This window comes from Athene cunicularia (genome assembly GCF_003259725.1).
Source record: "Athene cunicularia isolate RWA chromosome 4 unlocalized genomic scaffold, athCun1 chr4_part1, whole genome shotgun sequence".
Classification (NCBI taxonomy): domain Eukaryota; kingdom Metazoa; phylum Chordata; class Aves; order Strigiformes; family Strigidae; genus Athene; species Athene cunicularia.
Window position 1 is genome coordinate 33,606,433 of NW_020799098.1, and position 18,484 is coordinate 33,624,916.

Below are 18,484 nucleotides of genomic sequence, written 5' to 3' on the forward strand. Positions count from 1 at the left end.
TTAACTGTGCTTTCACAGTAGTTAGAGTTAAGCTGGTATCTTGGGCTGTGTCAATATTAGTAAGTTACACAAACAAGTAGAAGAGGATTTGAGAGTGAAGGAGCCTGGTTCAAAGTACTTGACATCCATGTCATGCACATTTTGGGAAGGTTTACTTCAGAGTAGCCCCATTCGAGAGTGGTCAATGCCCATTTGCTTTTGTAGTGCAGTAAGTATACAGTAAAAATACATAGTTTAGTTTAGGCATAGATTTTTTTGTCAGATGCTTTTTTTTCTGGGTAGTATTAGTCTAAGCAGTGCAAGCCATTTTATTAACTGCAAACTTGCTTGTCCTGCAGTAAAAAGGGACTGTCTTTGTAAGTATTGATAGCTGTTGCTGTTATAAGAAATACAAAATCTAAAAGGTAATTTGCAGGTTATGTGGTTGTCATGTAATAAAAAGGAAGAGCCTGAGTTCAGTGGTTGTTTGGAAAGCTTCAGAAAAAGCATACTGAGGTTTTAATAGGAAAGTACAAATACAAGAAACAAGTGACCTTTTAGTAACTGTAAATTACAAATACTGAAATGGGTGTAGGGCAGGGAGATGGGAAACAAAATATTTAAATCTACACAGTGATTTTGGAAACAATGTGAAGGTTGCCTAACATCCTTCTGAATGAATGTAAATAGTACATATACATATGTTTTTTCCACAGATCTTTTGTAATGATAAAGAAGGGCTTGGTTTTAATTAAATAGTATTTTGCTGGGCTGGGCACAGCTTAGCTTTTTGTGTGTTGCATTTAGTTACTATTTCACAGTACAGATTACAGGAGATGCTTCTTATTCACTCAGACATAAATTTCTTCTCATAATCCAGAGATTTTTAGGCTAGAGGTGCTGTAGAGGTGTAGAGAATGATTTTAATCTGTAACAAAGTAAGTAGAAGGGAGTAATAGAAGCTTTATTCATTTAGCTCTTGCTCATTTGTGGAGGGAATTTCAGGGGATAAAGGAGCAAAAATTGGCTGTAAAATGTTTTGAAGGCTGGGGTTGACACTATGGCCTTCATTCTGTTTCATAGTTGTTTCAGCTCAGGGTATGAAAGACTTGCGTGCTGTATCAGCTGTAATTGCTGTGTCAGCAAAGCTCTGAGTGCAAACACAGGTATGTTATTTGCCTTATTTCTGACAATAACTTCTTTGTCAGCATGTGCTGCATCTGCTTGTGAAGACATTGCCAAGAGAGACATATGAAATAGCTATAGCAACAGAAGATCTTTAACATAGTTATAGCCTGTATCTAAATATTATATTTACAGAAGCTTCGGTTTTAGAACAAAGGCAGCCTAACAAGTAAAACAAGAATAATTCAACCACAGAGTCTTTTAAAGTGAATGCAGAAACTCTGTGCATGTGTGTGTGCTTTGCTTCTGTTTGTCTTTCTCTGCTTACACATGATGCAAAAGGAAAAAATTCTGCTCTTCTATCTACTTCCTCACCCTTTCTGGTTTTCAAAAGTACTGTTTGCCTGGCACTTTTGATATTTCTTGTCATTTCAATCAGTGCTATTGATAAAAATGAGAGTAGAAAGAACTGAGTGACTGTGGTGCTCAAATTGCAAGTGAATATAAACTCTACATTTATTTAGTCTTTACTGTGTAATTGGCCAACTATTTTTGGTTGCTGTTTCCTTATTTTTTCTGTACCTCATTTTCTCTTTCTTCCGGTCCTTTCCAACTCCTCTCTGCTTTCTGTGTCATTACGCAGCATTTTCCAAACTTTGTTTTAAAAAACATGCTTGCATGCCTCCCTTACCTAAGTTTTGAGATGAAGAAACATCTTTATTCCTCTTTAATGGATAGAAGATTTAGGGCAGCAGGAGGTTGTGACTTGTCTTTAGAGAGTTTGTAGTTTTCCATGTCAGTAGTTTACTGCTGATCTCATTTATGTTAGAAAAGGAGCTTGAGGGAGCTCAACATACTAGATGGTGAAGTGATACAGAACACTTAATAGAAAGCTAATAAAGATTTTCTGTCAAGAGAGTTTCTTACCTGCCTTATTGTAGCTTGCATACTGTAGAAGCAAACAATGCAGTCCAGATTCCTCAACTCTGTCTTAAAGGGAAAGAAAAAACAACAAATGGAAATAATTATATTTCAGAATACAAGCACTGAGAAGAAAATAATTTCCGTCTGATTTACATTCAGCAGCAGAAATATTTTCTAAATATAGTTAAAATCACAGGGATATGTAGACTCATTGATGTCTATTACTGTTAAAATAGTAATGCTAGATAGCCATGATAAACATAGAGAGGAGGGGAGGAGATGATGTGGGCAGAGGAGAAGAGAAGGGAAAATTCTTTGGCTGGTTTCTGTTCCTGGAGTGCCCTCAAATAACTTCAGTGGATATTAAATAGCTAGTTAATGTATATTGTCTTCCTATTATATAGGGCACTGGATTTCATGCAGCCCAATGGGCTGTCTTGTTTCTCCTGTACGTGTTTGGTGTGAAACTGTCAGTCTGCAGTAGAAACTAAGTTAGTGATCAGGATGAGTTTTGACTGAGGTTATTAGGTTCATGACTTCCCAAGTCTCTCTTCTGTCTATTAGAAATCAGATATGTTTAACTTGAATAGATCTTATTTGGGGTGAAAATGCTATCACTAGGATTGGGATGCTAAGGAGTTGAAAAATCAATTTAAAAGACACTAATTATTATTGTATCTCAGTTAAAATAGGGCTCAGCTGAAGAGTACATTTGATAGAATTAGTGAGATCAAATCCTGTCTTGCTTGCTTATGCAGGTATGTTACTCTTGTTGGACCTTGTGAGGCTATCGAACTGTGAGGTAGTTGTCAAAGAGAAACCCTTCACAGGGTCCTATGTTTACCTTCCAGTCAAAGAAGAGATAGGGCTGAGACAGGAATAGGGTTTTTAACTGTATCCCATTGTAACACTCAAAGTGACATAGCAAGAGTTAAGCGTTTGTTACTTTGGGCTGCTGTGCAGCCTCAAAGGTGGTTTGAGGACTGTAATAGCATTCAGTCCGAGTTAAGGAAAGCCTAGTGTTGGGATTCTTAAAATATGTGGTGACTTAAAAGTACGTTTCAGCTGATAATGTTATTGTCTTCTCTTCAGGTCAATGATCCATCTTTTTCTGTCTCTTTATAGATTTTAACACTATGGTATCATGGTCCAAGGCTAGAACTCCCACACATAATAGCAATACAGATTATAAATAGCAATAACCTACATGTAAACTATGTCAAGTGAAGTACTGCTTTCTGTTCTCTGGAAGTAGCTAATTTGTTTCTGTAATTTCACAGACTCCATACTAAGATGCCGGTATCTTTGTGGAATAATCCTGAATTTTTAGGTGGTGAAACTGAATGACATGGACCTATGTAGGTTACAGTTTATCTCTCACAGAAAGAAGAAATTTTTATGTGATAATAACTATTGATTGACTGATCTGTTTCTCAGGAATGCTACTAGCTGAAGTAGTATCTGTGTGCTTCTTACAGTGATCAGTTTCTGAGTATCCCCTTCATTGACACTTAAAACCATCTTCCTTATTTTAAGTAATTATAAAACACAGCTTAGTTAGAGAAACATTGCTAAGGTTTTTTTTTCTTTGCATGCAGAAATTCCAATTTTTGGAGCAGGATATATAACACAGTGCATCACAGGATATTTTATAATCTTTTCAGATATACCTGGCCTTTCATTAAAGGAAATGAAATATAATTTTTCTTTAGTTTTGAAGTTTACATGTAATGAAAAAAACCTGCTGTACGTATGAGCTGCCCAGGTGGGATAAAAATAGTTATCAGTATTATTTGCAGGAAAGAATTAGAGCAAAGACTAATTACACAATTTAAATGCTCAACCTGAACACGACTGTAAACACATATGTAAGTTATTTTAACTACTTTATATCCACTTAACTTCTTGAAAATATCTTGTGATTAAATACAGAAGTAATTGAACAGTAGAGTTCCAAGGCGTTTTAATATGTTTAAATGGAAGGAGTGGAGTTGGGAGAATTTGATAGCTATTCAGAACACAGGTCCTGGGTTAATCTCACCAGTTTAACCCTAGAGCTATTGCACTGAGAGTCAAGAAAATATTTGCGCTTTTAGCAACACTAATGTAAAGCAAATGATTATATAACAGTAAACAAATTCCAGGTTTTGTGCTTTGAAGCTCACAATGTACAATGTTTTTTTCTGGTATATATATTAAAAAGTAATTTAGTAATATCTCACCGTTTCTTGTAGGTGCAGTTTATTTGCTTGTGAGTTATTTGGGTGTTTCTCTTTTTACATTTTGTAATTACCTTGTAACAAGGTCAAAGACTTTGAAACTTAATTATCAAAGTACTTCTAGTTGCTAGTTTCCATATTTCACTGGATGCATTTGGATATGCTTCGTCTGCGAAAGCAATGAGATGGACAAAAAATGGATGCTTTAGGGAACAAGTAGTGAGCTGTTTCACTTAAAAGTCCAATCTCGTTGTAGGACTGGAAAGGTTTAGATATCACTGATAGAAACTCTGTGGTAGTATTTACAAAATACAATTGATTATTTTATTGTTTGAGTTAAATTACTGAATATTTTTATTTTTACATGAACAGTCATATTGAGTGGACAAATTTATATTTTCCATCTTTGATTCTTTGATATTATAATACCTTAATTAGCTTTATTGCTTTTGAGTAGGAATGTCGGAAGCATGACAATTGATAGTAAGATTGCAGTAATTCTTAGTACTTAGTGTGCCATCTACTAATAATAGCTGATAATACCATTGTATATAAGTATACATTTATATGTTTATGAATTATTATATAATTTCTAATCTATATAGGAATAACCATTTAGAAATGGATCTGTTAGTGCCAATTCAAGAGAGAGTGCGTTCATTTTACTAAGAGCTTTCAATCAAAACAAGTAATTTCTTTCTGTCTGAGACAGGAGAGTAGGACATGCATTAAATACAGGGTTTTTGTTACACCCAGTAAGAATTGTAAGGGTAGTATGCAAACTATCTCCCCAGTTTTAAAATGTGTACTTACAGCTCCCCAGAGTGACATTGTCAACAAAATTCCTCTTCTATCATTGTTTCCTATGTTGTGTAATTTTTCTGGTTTTATTCTTTAAATGATGGGATTGCAAACTTCAAGTGAAATGAAAAGAAAGGTGTTCACCTTTAACTGATCAACAGCAATGGCTCAACAAGTCATATGTAAAATGTGGAAATTTAAGAGAGAAGAACATCCTTAATTGCAGCAGAACTAGAGCCATTAGACTGTAAACAAAAGGAGCTCACTGAATTCCCCTAGGCTCTGTATCAGTTTCCATATGGATGGAATAGTTTTACCATGCCACGATTTTGCCATATGGCTGCTATTCAGCGATACAGCCTTTGTATAATTAATATCTCAAAGACTGCTGAGCTAATATGCCTGAAAGAAGCTTATACTACCTTGTAAGCATCAGTATGCACATTAGAATGGCAAAAACTGCATTTGCATAGTGAAATGAGTTCCAGTTTTCCTTAGTATTACTGAGCAAGAAACTGGACTCCTAACCAGGTATTCATATAGGATGAGGGGAGACCTTTGTACTTTTTTTTATTACCTTGTGCATGTTATTCAGGCAAGAAATAATTTTTGATCTTTTTGCCAAATTGGTATGCTTATTTCCACTCCCCCAGGACTTCTGTTACATTTATTGTACTGACAAGATTTGGCTTGGGGAAAGAATTAGGTCTGGGTAGCAAGTAACACTTTCTCCAGAAACCATATCTTCAGAAATTTAAAACAATAATAGCAAATGAGGCAGGGAGTTACTTGACATTTCTCCATATATCAATTTTGAGTCAGATTTGCAGAAATGCTGATAGCAAAACTATAGCTTTCAATGCCTTTAATGCAACTTGATATGAAAATAATGCATACTTCCAAAAACTAGACTTGGGTTTTTAAGATGGACAGGAGAATGACAAAATTAATTTTGAGTGTTAATTTCCTCCTACTTCAGTTTTGCAGGTGTAAAATAGGAATAATAGCGCAACTTAACTGGGAGTGTTGTGAAGGTACATTAATTTATATTTATGAAGCACTTGAGTATTATCATGAGAATGACACAGACATTCCTTTGAGGAAATTAGTAATCCTGTGGTATAAGAGTTAGGCTGTTTAGATAAGACCTTTCTTACATACATAATTCCATCAGAAGGGTTGAGTAATTACCAATTTCAGAACATACTGTATCCTGTGCTCCCAATGAGGCCTGAGTCTGTGCATCTTAATGCACACATGCAAGACAGTCAAGTTAAAATGATGTGTCTGTTAGTCTTGACTCTGGAATTTCCTAGTTTGAGTGACTAGATCTGAAGATAAGCGTTTGTCTAGGATTTAATATTATTTAATGTAACTTTTGCTCTTTTTTCTATGATCTTTTTTACTATCTCAGGTATTTGGAAGTAATGCTAAATTGATCCTGTGGCAGTTGAGGATTGTGGCAATTTTTGTTTCATAAATTATACCACACCTGAAAAAATGCATTGCAAAGTTAACATCAACCTTCAAATTAAGTGCTGATTTAAAGGGATTTTTATATATGCAATCCCAAAATAGAATGCTATTTTAATACAAAAAGTTTGTTCTATCGAACAGCAGGATTTACATTTTGGTAACACTGAGTCTGCAGCTTTTATTGTCTGTTAGTCTCTAGTAATCACTAGAGCTTTAAGTTATAAAATGCTAATAGCTCATGGTCAAATCATCTGCTTCACATGATTTTATCATTTTACACTCTTTGTAACCTTTCTGTTACATACATGTGTGTATGTATGTGTGTCTGATTTGGAGACTGACTGCAGTGAAATAGGAAATGGATACAGCTGCAAACAACTTCCATGGGTTTCCGATAACACTGGAGAATTACTTAGTGAGGAAATGAAGGGCCAGTGACCGCACAGTAGTATTGGCTTCGTTTTAACAAAAGAAATCTTTGCTGTTTAACTACTTGTGGGTTTTAATCCCAGTTGACCTAATATTTTAGAACTTGAATAAAACCAGTTCTACTACATTTTACACTATGTGATTTAAAGTCAAATAAAGACACAAACACTGAAATTGTTCTTGTTACTTCTGTAGCTGGCAAACAATGCCAGGCTCAACTCTTCTTCATTCATGTCACACAGCTCCAAGCATATGTAGCAGCCTCCATGTGCCCAACTGTTTACCTGTCACATGCAGAGAAATAGTGTTTGATTACACTGTCTCTAGAACAGATTATTTGTTCTTTGCCTTCAGTGAAAATGTGACCAGAATTAGCCCAAATGTTTGTTAAACCCCTGCAGTCAAAGAGGGTTACATGAGAGTAGACAAAACTTTGTATAGATGTACGCTTAGAAAGAGAGTTTAGTTCTGCAAAAAGCTACTTTTACTTTCCTTATAAATACTGTTTAAACCACTTGAAGTGCTATTAAACAAGTGCTTTTCAACATGGTCTTTTTTGGAACCGGGAAAACAAGTTTATATCTGAAATGCCTAATAACATCTTCATATCCACTCACTCTACAATATTTAGGGATTTAGCACTTGAAAAGGTAAAAATTTTGCTATAATATAGTCAACTATTAAAAAAATTATTTGCAAGCATTTATGTAGAGATCACTTCTTTTAAATTTTGGGTGGTGGTGTTTGGGTCTTTTTTAAAATTTATTTTATTCTCTTACGTCTCTTTGGAAAAAGCAAAATGGTAGAAGCTGGGAAAATAAATGGGAAGCACAGTAGTCCTTCCCTTCTCCTGTTTCTGTCCCTGACACTACATAAAAACTTGAGGTCATGCTCTGCACGATCTATGTTGTAAGGCAGGACTTTAAAAGAAAGTGAGATTTTCTTAATTTTTTTCCATATTCTGATGCAGAAATGGTGACAGACTCCCTCTACATTGTATGTTCTTTTGAGCTGGAGAATATAATATGCAAAATTACAATTCTAGCCAGGGAAGAGATGGTGGTCAGATACTGTTATGAGCCACTTACATAATACCTCCTTTACACAGGCTTTCAAAGATACCAGTCTTTCCTTGATAGACTCTCTGAGTAGTGTAACTTGATGCAGTTTGTGTATATAACAACACTATAACATTATTATTATTTTCCTATTAAGAGAAGATTGCTCAGAATTAGTGCCCTGATTCACATCTTAGTGGGCTTGATTTTTGAGTAATGAAAACAAAAGATCAGTCCCAGGAAAAATATAGTTTTACATTAAGTAATACGTTTTTTTCTATCTGAAAGGTGGCGTCACAGTCAAAGGCTAACTAGGAGTCAGCTATAAAATTCTTCTTCAGCTTTTCTGAGAGGTGAGACAAGATCTTTGGCAGCAGATTCTGATCATCTCTGTCATGAGTGTTGCATGGAGTTCTTTACATATGGTTCTGTTACAAAAGCAGTTCCCTTTAAATTGGTAGATAAAAGGAAGGCTGCAGTGCATTCCAGGCTTGTTCTAGTAGTATTCTGTCTTGTAAACGTAGGAAATAACATGCAATTAAAACAAAAGGAAAACAAAAAATAAAAAGGCAACATTATATAAATATCCAAATTCTTACTTAGAAACTACTATTTTAGGGTTTAGATGGTATAGGGAGTTAGAGGGCCTCAAAAGAAAGCCTGTAATAGTGTTGGAAATATCCTGATATTCTTAGTGTCATTTGAACAACTTTCTCTGTACTTTTGTAAAACCAGTGTTTCATCCATAATCTATTATTAGCATAAAAGGATAGAAGATATCAAAGACAGTTGTATAGAACAGAGTTATACTGTTACCTCAACTTTCCTTTCATATGAAAGATTTAAATGAGTAGCAGAAGAAAATTCTGAAATGGTTATTTGTAAGATTAAGGTTGCCAGAACTCTGAAATGTCTCAAAGTACTAATCTGTATCTTGTTTATCCATACACAGAGAATACTAGAATAAGACAGTTCTTTAAAAAAACAAATTTGGTTTTTTATTCATAGTGTTATATCATACAATGTTTTTTCTGGCATGCTGCTGCTCTTCAAGAAAAAAACTTTTACATCCCATGTCAGTGCTGTGGTGAAAGTTGAAAAAACCTCTGCCAAATCACATTTTTAATTCATCTTTTTCTAGTCTTTCAAAAACTTTCTGTATTTCAACAATAGAAATAGAGTGCTGTTTGTTGGCTTTTTAAGGAGATGCATTCTTGAACTTCTCTACATTTTCAGATGTAGAAGACTGTATTTTCAAATTGGATTGCTAGTTCTGAAGTTGACAAAGCAAGACCAACCATCTCTTGCAACTGATGAGCTTTCTCAAGGAAATAAATCCTCATTATTCGAATTAATGAAAAAGAAACACTAACATAAACTGTATAGACACACATACACACACAAAACCCAGCGAAGAACATTTAGAAGGTGAATTTTCCCCCTCAATAAGCCATATCTTCATATTTTGGAGGGAATGGATGTTGTCCGTATAACTAGCTAGTTTCATATCCTTTCTCTACAAATTAGTTAAGTATTATTTTTCACATTTTTATACTTCAAAAGTAATGTTGGTTAAATAAAACATTGTAACTTTCTCAGATGAATTGGTCTTTTATGAATTAATAATTTTATCTAGATTAGAATGAACTTTTTTAATATTAAGATGCATTTTGTGTTTCTTTTTTTTTTTTTTTTGGTGTCATAGAATTATGAGCTATATGTAAGTGTGAAAGACTTCTGTCTTATGTTGGTGGTATGTTATGACCTGTACACCTTTAGTCCAGTGGGTGGTCTCATTTGTCTTTGTGTAGGAGTCTTAGATGTGCTAAGATAACTGGGATCAAAACCCTCCCTTTATGTTTTGTTTCCAAGGTTGCTATAATAAGAGAGCAATTTAAAAAGCTAGTACTTCAGTTTTCTGGTGTCCTGTAGGGTTATTTGGAAACAGTTTTCCCAAAAGATACTTCCTTATTATAACATGCTAAATACTAAAAAACTTTAATTAGACATTGTAATTTCTTATTTCACTTAGAACATTTAACTATAATTTGTCAAAAACTTTTAAACATCTGTTCTCATACTTCACCAAAAAAATACTATTCCCCTCTAATATGTTTTCATGTTTGTAGGTTTTTATAAAATGCCAAAAAGAGTTCAGTAATTTCTCATGTTACTTACAGTCATTCTCAGCCAATGCTGTTATATACTGTAACTGCAACCAAAACAGATTTGGGAGTAAAAAAGAGCCGTGGTAAAAAGTTGAATTGCATAAGGGCAATTTTGACATCAAGACATTAGCCAACATGGAAACCTGCTCTGATATTTCTCTTTGAAATCGTGTATACTTAACTGACTGTAATAACTTTTTAAATCTCTGTTTTAAAGTTTGGGCTGTGTGTGTAGCAAGGTGTAGTTGCAGTACACACAGACTTCATGGTTTAACTATAACTACAAATCGGCTTGTTGATGTATACTTTCAGTAAACTCAGTGCAAAAAGTTAAAAAATAAATTTTCTTAAGCTACCTTGCATTTCAGAGACAATATTTACCATCTGTAAATAGCTTTACGAGCAGAGTAAATTCCAAAGACTATATATGTTCTTTCTTTGTGAATTTGTCAATCTTCCTTAATCAGTGTATGTGTTGCAACAGTTTTATAGGAAATTAATTGTGAAATTGTAAAACTTTTGGGTCAGAGGAGGTGACCTCAAAAGTAACTTCAGTCTTTTAAGAATTGGTCTTAAGTAGTTCTCTCAACTGATCATGATTTTTTAAAAACATATTAACAACTCAGTGCTGGCTGCTATATTGTCAACATTATCATCTTTGGTCAGGGGGAAAAAAAAACCCAAACAAATACAAGTTTGGAAAGGGGTGTAGGGTTTCTTTCTTTGATCAAACACTGTAAATGCATTAAGACTATGTCAGGTTTGAAAAGATCTTTCAAGATGATGTGAGATTTTATAGCAATAATTATTAAAGATGGTATGTCTCAAAATGAGAAAATAAAGGCGAATGAAGATCAGGTTACTGAAAGGGTTAATTACTGAAAGTATTTGAGCTTTGAATTGGTGTGGCTTTAGTGTACCACATGGTGCTGAAGGCTAGAGTATTTTTGCAAGGTAAGCAAAGAGATTACAAAAATTTATTGTGTTCTTTTGATAGTAAGATCAAAGTTCATTCTACAGGAAGTTTATCATCACTTACTAGTTTCCTTTCAATAATCATACTTTGTGTTTGTTCTGTTATTCCATTCAAAATTATTTTAGCTATCTTTTTATTAAGTATTTTTTTGTGTGTGACTTCATCTTGACTTACAGTTCTGGTTTTTATCTTCTTATGTATGAGAGAAACAAACTACCAGGAGAATATGATTGACAATGAAACTGGACACATTCTAAACACTTTCAAGCCCTTAGAATTCAGGATATTAGACTTGGGCTTAATTTTCTACTATAGATGTTTGGGTGTGTGTGATTATATATTTCTTTTCATTATTCCCCCAGTAGTTCAAATAGTAAAGGGATTACTGCAGAAGCAGTTACACCACTGTCTCAGTAAATCCAGACTGAAAATAATGTACTCTGTGAGTGACTAATTAGAGTATGCAAAACTACATGGCTTACTTTTGTAGGATACATTTGAGCAGTTTTCTATAATTATATATTCACTAAACATGGATTTTATACTTAATCTGAAATCTAGTTGAAATTGAAGCTCTACAGTGCTTATTGAGTTTGATGACTTAGTTTATGTAAAGTGTTTTTTCCTCCTTATACCATACGTTAATAATCTTTGGTGGATTGCTTGTCTTTGCTCCCTGTTTGCAATCACTAAAATGATTAATGAGTACTCTGATCAGCAAATTCTGCGTCTTTGTATCTGGATGCTGTTAAAGTAGTTTAAGGAAGTGACTCAACTTCACATGTGCACCTTGCACTTATACTTCGTAGTAGTCAGATTGAGTAGTTAAATTGCCTGGTTACTGATTAATGTGGTAACAGCCATAGGACTAACTAACTAACTTTTTGACCCCATATACAAAGCTTACAGTCTTTCTTGGCAACAAGTAACAAATGCATAAACACTGATATTACTGTACTTCAGTAAATGTCTAATGTGCTGACGCAAGCACACCACTATGGACTCCGCTACTTATCCCTTATTTGATGCAGTCCTGACTTGGGTAGGCCTGAGATCTTAACTGTTACTTTACTTTAGTGGAGTACCATTCAAAGGGCAAGACATTTATTCAGCTGGGATATATGTGCCAAAAATGTTTTTTGTGGATGAAATTCAAGAGCTTATTCAGCATCACCTGAAACAAAATTAAGGAAGCGCTTAAATAAAAAGTGGTCTGAAGAGCAAACAGAGTGTGTAGTTCTATAAAAGTGTTTTAGACCTTTCAGTCTGGAGTTTTCCTAGGTGCCTGTACACGGTGGGAATGTCCTGCTGGCTTTTGCCTGAACTGCTGCAGGTGGGAATTGAAGGGGAAAGGCACCAAAGCTGTGAAAGACTGCACTAGTTGAAAGCAATCATGCCTATACTTAACAGAAAGGGAATACTGATTTCCTACTACAGTAGGTCTCACTTTTAATTTTTCTAAGCCTATTTATAGGGTAATGTAACTAATTTTTTGTAAAATACCCTGATCAGAAAGTTCATACATGAAGTGGAAAACTACTCTTTTAGCCCCAAAAGTGAATTTAAACTGCTTAGAAAGGTCTGCTAAGTCACAGGCTGTAAACTGTGCTAGACAGAAGTGATCTTTGTTCTACCTAAACAACTGTATAGCAAAAAAAGGTAAGATACATTAGGCCAGAGAGAGCAAGTGCACAAGAACATAACTGTTATGGGTACTCAGCTAAGAGAGTGAAAAGAAGAACCTGGGCTCTTGATTTATCTTGAAAAGTTATACCATTTTTACAGTCTTTATTGAAAGAACATAAATGATTGCTTTTGGATGTTTTAATTGAGCAGAAGAGGCATTTGCAGCCATTTAATGAGCTTGTAAATGATAATGCTAGTTTCTTTTGGGACTATATATTTACAGTCATATTTTCAGCACTTGAAAATTACTAGTGCCAATTCTGTTGCTGTTTTATTAAGAGCTATTAAGGTGCTTGAGACAAGAAAGTTTAGCTTGAAAAGCAAGTTGAATTTCTAAGGAGCTATCTTTAGGACTATGTAAACCAGAGGAGTTCAGTTCCTTTATGATAAGCTTTCTCTGCTATGATAGCTGGTTAGTACTATGATCTTGTTTATTTTTTAACTCAGCAGCCTGCCTTCATGGTGATATATTAAAATGTCACACTGTCTAGCTTATAAGCATCATCTATACATGACTGGTAAGACATGGAATTTATATTATGTCAGCTGCAAAGCTGAAATCTGTTCTTAAATCCCTCTGCTATTATTTTTCATTGACCTGTTTTTATTAATCTCTTTGTTTACTTTGTTTGTGAAGCCTTGTCTTGGCTTACATAAAAAACAGGATTTGACAACAGTCTTGACAAAAAGTTTATCTGAACATCATTAGACAGGAAATGTGGGTCTTTTCTGATGGTCACTGATTGTAAAGTTAGGTGTAGATCATAGTTAACCTGAAATCAGTTGAAAGAAACACGACTAAAAATTATTATCAGTCATCTTGTCTGTATTTCAGAAAGTGTTGAGATACTGGAAGCAGTTTAAAACAATGTCATAAGAGATCTTCCTGACAATGAGACTTGACGACCACTGTATTATCAGAGATGTCTAAGACATGACTTGAGCACACTAAGTACTTTCATGAGGAGAAGACTACTCCTTCCAGTGGACTTCTTAGTCTGTCAGGCAAAAGGAAGATACATTCCTCTGTCTAGAAGGAAGAGCTGTTTTGAATGGGATATAGTACACTATTTTGTAAATGAGGGTGATTAGTAGGAAATCCTGCCTTGAGGTGCAACAGCACCTTTATCACTTGAAGAGACATAATTGGTCTTCAACTTACTTACAGAATGTATGCTGTAATTTGCCCAGTGCTTTAGGGCTGTATTATGCAGTAGTCGATCTAGATTATCATTACAGCCACATGTGAATTTAAAATCCATACCTCCTTCAACTCTTATACTGATTCATATATTAAGACCTTGTAAAGAAAATACCAAGATAATTGTTTCTAGCTTTCATTAGTGATTTGTCATTTTTGAGGTCAAAATGGGGGAGCAAGTGCTTAATTGTAATACATTATAAGTAAACTGATCTAAAGCTTTAAACTGATTGAGTTGCACTAATGGAGTCCAGAGAAGCCATTTCTACTGACTGGTTATGGTTTGCATTCAACATGGAAGACAAAAATCTCATTGACAAATGTGACCTCATAGAATCATCATAGAAACAGAGAATGGATTGGGTTGGAAAGGATCTTAGAGATGGTCTTGTTTGAACCCCCTGCTATAGGCAGAGTCACCTTCCACTAGCCCAGGTTGCTCAAAGCCCCATCCAACCTGGCCTTGAACACTGCCAGGGAGGGGGCAGCCACAGCTTCTTTGGGCAACTGGTGCCAGTACCTCACCACCCTCACAGTAAAGAATTTCTTCTTTATATCTAATCTAAATCTACGCTCTTGCAGTTTAAAAGAGTTACTACTTGTGCTATCACTACACTGTCTGATAGAGTCCCTCCCCATCTTTCCCGTAGCCCCCTTTAAGTACTGGAATGCCACTCGAAGGTCTCCCCAGAGCCTTCTCTTCTCTGGGGTGAACAATCCCACCTTTCTCAGCCTGTCCTCATAGGGGAGGTGCTCCAGCTTCCTGATCATCTTTGTGGCCCTCTTCTCTTGAGCAGGTCCATGTCCTTCTCATGTTGGGGGCCCCAGAGCTGGGCACAGTACTGCAGGTGGGATCTCATGAGAGAAGAGTAGAGGGGGAGAATCCCCTCCCTCGACCTGCTGGCCACACTTTTCTTGATGCAGCCCAGGATATGGTTGGCTTTCTGGGCTGCGAGCATACATTGCTGGCACATGTCCATTTTTTCATCCACTAATAGCCCCAAGTCCTTCTCTGCAGGGCTGCTCTCATTGCCCAGTGTCTTTTTGTGCTTGGGATTGCCTCGACTCATGTGCAGGACCTTGCATTTGGCCCTGTTAGACTTTGTGAGGTTCGCACAGTCCCACCTCTTAAGCCTGTCCAGGTCCCTCTGGATGACATCCCTTCCTCCAGTATGTTGACTGCACCACACAGTTTGGTGTCATCAGCACCCTCAGCAAGTTTGCACTGAATCCCACTGTCCATGTCACCAACAAAGATGTTAGCACCGGTCACAGCACCAACCCCTGAGGAACACCACTGGTCACTCTCCTCTACTTGGACATCAAGCCATTGACTGCAATTTATATTTAATTCCAGTGTCTTGTATCATGTGAAGTTGGTAATTAAAAAAAAAAAAAAAAAAAGTTGTAGCTTCTTTCCCTATTTCCTTAAACCTTCACTGTCAATGCATTCAAAGATCAGAGAAACTGTATTTCATTTCATACACGACAAATCAAATAGTGTTTATACTACATCCAAATCAAGCCTGTCTGTTCAAACTCATTGGAGGCAGCTTAGTAGACTTGGCATCGGCTTTATTTTTCTGGATCGTGGTGTGTTAGTCCTGGCTGTCAGCCAAGCTCCCATCCAGTTCCAGAACTTTCATCATCTCAAGCTGAATGTGCAGTTGGAAACTGTTGAGAAAGCACATATGCCTGTGTTTGTAGGTATGCCTGTAGCAGGGAATTCATGATGTATACAAAGCAAGACAGAAATTTTGAGCCTTCCCTCCCCCCTTGGAAAGATCACTTTTTCTGATGCTATTTCGTTCATCACTGAGATCATCCATGCCATAAAGATAGCATGGAATTAATATAAATATTCTTAATGCAATGCCCACCTAATGTGCTGTGTATTTTTAAAGAGATCGCTATTTCAGCATTCAATGAAAGTTGTTGTTGATGTGCTATTTTTCAGCAGAGGTAACGTGATGTAAGTGGGTGCTGAGATGAAAGCTTATATGGGATAAAATAAATACCTGCTAATGTCAGCTCCCTTGTGCTATTTTCTGTTCCAAATCTAGCAGGTTTATTTATATTTCTATAATTGAATGCTGTCCTTGCATTTTTGTCTGTTTAATACTGTTCAAAATAGAAATATGAAGTAAATTTTATTTTAATACGGTTGTAACTATTTTGATTTTTCAATAGACCTCAGATAGACAGCAGATATCTCCAGAACGTAAACTCAAAGGAGGACGGAAGGGAGAATACAATTGTATTTGTTACCTGGGGTTTTTGTTTTATTTTTTGTTATGGATGTTTAACATTTAGTTTCAGTTCATTGTAGTATCTCTCTAGCTAGTGAGGCAGAACAGCTGTGGTTTATCCAAAGTGTCTGTAAATTATTATGCTGCTGCTATGAAAATGTTTCTGATAAGGTGAGATTTGAAACATTACTGAATAGAAAAATTGCACCAAATCACTAGAAATACCATTTGCTCATCATTACCTTAAAAATGTTGTGAGTTTATTCTGTTTTCCTGAGGATGCTTGACCCATCTTGCCACAGTGTGCATTGATTTCCAGGTGGAATTATAATCAGTGTTGTGAATTACTGAAGCTCAGCGTTCCTGTTGGTTTTGTGTGTGTGAGGGTGGGGGTGTGATAAGAGGAGGCAGAAGGAAAACAGGAAAATATGACTGCAAAACGATGCTCTCTGAGTCATTTTTGCATCAAAAATAAATGCCTTGTCACAGTGATGTTTCTCACACATGCTGTCATTTCTCTCATTCAGCAGTAAACAGATTCTCCCCACCTCATAATAAGGATTTCAAAACTGATTGTTACAGACTTCTTCAGAGATAATTGAAATCATCTTTTACTTTGCACTTCTGTGGGAATGTGGTGTATGCAAAGGTGTGGTTATTCATTTATTTGTGTAGAGGGAGGAGCACAGCGAGGAGATCTCCATATGTTACAGAAAAGAGAGCGAGCTCCATCTAAAAAGTTTGAGAACTTAAATTTTCAGTAGAACGAGCAGAGTGGGGGCTTTTGTTGCAGGGAGCTAACTTATATTAGGTCCAAAGATTCCCCCCATCCCTCTTCATGGGCATTCACAAAAGCCATACTATATAGGAACACTCAACCTTATTATCACAGCCTGAATTCAGAAACGCTCTCTAACAACTGATTAATTCTGTTGCTGGAGCATTAAGCATTTTATAATATAGAAAAGCTTTGGGGGAACAAAAAAAAGAAAGGAAAAACTTAGTGATTGCCGTAATCAACTTTTTTCAGTCTTAAACTGTACTGAAACACTTCACTGAAGCTAAATTTTCACTTAGGAAAGTGGCTAGCAGTAAAGAGTTAAATAAAAAGAATGTCATGCATGTGTATGTGATTCTAAATCCAGAAGTGTTACATTTCCTTTGTTGGCATTAGTTTCTGCTGAATATACAGGATATATATGGTGAAGACTAAACCCTTCTGTTATTGGTCTGAAGTGTTTAAACAGAAGTGTGGCATGCTTGGTTGAAAAGACTGGAAGTTTTAACAGATCAAAGCATATATATTTTGTTCTTACTGGATACTTTTGTGCTTACCCATTTGAGTTGTATTGACCAGCTTAATTAACAGAAGTTTTATCTGGAATTAGACTTTCTTTAACAAACTGTAGTATGTAGAACAGTTGTACATGTAGAATTCTGTCCGGAGTGCTTACAGCAAAAGCATTTGTGCTTTTTTTCCCCCAAAGTATTAGTTGGCATTTAGTGATGCTCCAGTCTTAATGGCTCTTGATGGGGGAAAAAGTGGATAGGAAACTGTTGAAAGGTGCCATCTTTCTGCTCTCGTGTTAGAAACTTTCTCTAGTTGCTGCTGCTGTGAGAGGTGGAATCTAATATTGTCAAAGGGTGTAGATTGAATATTGAATACTCAGAAATACAAGCATAATGAGATATTTCTGCTGGAATTACTTTATTCTTCCTGTGCTTTTTAGGTTATTCTCCATTCTCAACCAATCTATTCAACAGCTGACTCCTTCAGTGACTGCTGAAATTTACCCTTTTCCCTTGCAACTGTGATGAGTCTCAGGGGATTAATGCTTCAAGGGAGGGCTTGTGCTGGCTTTCTCCAGAGGTACTCAATAGAAAGAGTTATTTAGACGAGCTTGTGTTTCTTGAAGTCACCTGCAAGTCCCTTTGCTCGAGGAAATCATCAGTTCTGCTATTTGTTCACTTCCAATTAACAGTTCTGTGCTGTTCCCCATAGAGCCTGTGAAAAGAAAAGGTGTGGCTTGGCCAGCCTCAGCCAGGAAATTAGGCAAAAGCTTTGTTTAGAATATGTGACAATAAATATTTTCAGTTGTCATTGTTCTCAGCTCTGTAATATCTATGGGAAGATACTACCTCAAGGAAGTTAATACAGAGTTGTCACATCCTTTTTCCATCCCCCCCCCCCCC

The 18,484-nt window shown here is 35.9% G+C and overlaps 1 protein-coding gene across 8 annotated transcripts in view; it reads left to right on the plus strand.

Moving 5' to 3' along the window:
- The window catches only part of FAT1 (FAT atypical cadherin 1), a 112,179-nt gene that overhangs the window by 36,216 nt on the left and 57,479 nt on the right, over positions 1-18,484 (plus strand). The window lies entirely within an intron of this gene.